General features: G+C 46.4%; 1 pseudogene; it reads left to right on the forward strand.

The window, feature by feature from the left end:
- The first annotated feature begins 6 nt into the window (after positions 1-6).
- Positions 7-1,047, forward strand: part of LOC125482548 — a 5,566-nt pseudogene continuing 4,525 nt past the window's right edge.

Below are 1,047 nucleotides of genomic sequence, written 5' to 3' on the forward strand. Positions count from 1 at the left end.
ACACACTCCCTCCACCACTAGCTGCTTCTGAAGATGGGATTCTGAGGTTGGAACTGCAAATAGCAAAAGGTAGTGCTGCCCTGGTAATAGAGCACTAGGAAAGCACTCCTTCAGGGAGTGACTGGTTTGTTCTTGTTTCTGTTAGATGGCAACTACAAGTCGTGGTACAAGGACAGTGACTACCCCATTGAGAGAATCCTTCGGGAGTCGGTGTTTGTTGAGGTTCATGTGAAGGATCGCACTGACCCAATGATTGTCCTGAGATTGCGTGACTGCTGGGCAACCCCTGTGCCAGCCCCTGACCATGAGGTGCAGTGGAGTCTCCTGGTGGATGGGTAAGGACTCTGAATGGAAATGCTAATGGCTTTGTCTTATCACAAAGACCACTATCAATCTGCTCCTGTCAAGGCCACTGTTACTGGATAAATGTTTCTACCGCCTGGGAGAGTAAAAGCAGATTCAGTAATGCAATTGATCCAGTTTGGGTCATGAACTAACCTCTTCCAACAGCAGCCTGCTTGCACTTTGCAGAAGTTGCAGTAAAAGCAACATGGCTTTGCACTGATGCAATGGCCCAGATTCTGCGAACTTAGAATGGGCAATGTAGATCTCCTAGAATGCACGTATGTACATAATGCAAGGACACAGCTCAACATGCTGTCTATCAGACAATAAAAGCCAACTACTCTAGACACTGGAGAAACTGAGTCTGGCAGCATCTGTGACCTGAGATCCCATGCAGATCCTTCTAGGTCTAATCAGCCTGTTTAGTCATCTTAGACCCTGCCCCATTCCCAGAACAGGTGCAACTTAGACCCAGAGGTAAGGCCAAGAAGTAAGGACACTGCCACAAGAGGCCTTGTGTGTCCCCCTGCAGCTTATGATTCCTGCGCTCTGGAATGACTCGTCAAATTTATCTAATCGTTTAAATTGGGGTCATCTGGAGCTATTGCTTAGTTCACATTTTATTTCACCTGAAAAGTGCATGAGGAGGTTTAGTGCCACATTGTTGGATAGGTTTTAATTTGCATTTGAAAACTGATTCCA

The sequence above is a fragment of the Rhincodon typus genome, unplaced genomic scaffold (genome assembly GCF_021869965.1).
Source record: "Rhincodon typus isolate 14 unplaced genomic scaffold, sRhiTyp1.1 hic_rhity00012157, whole genome shotgun sequence".
NCBI lineage: Eukaryota > Metazoa > Chordata > Chondrichthyes > Orectolobiformes > Rhincodontidae > Rhincodon > Rhincodon typus.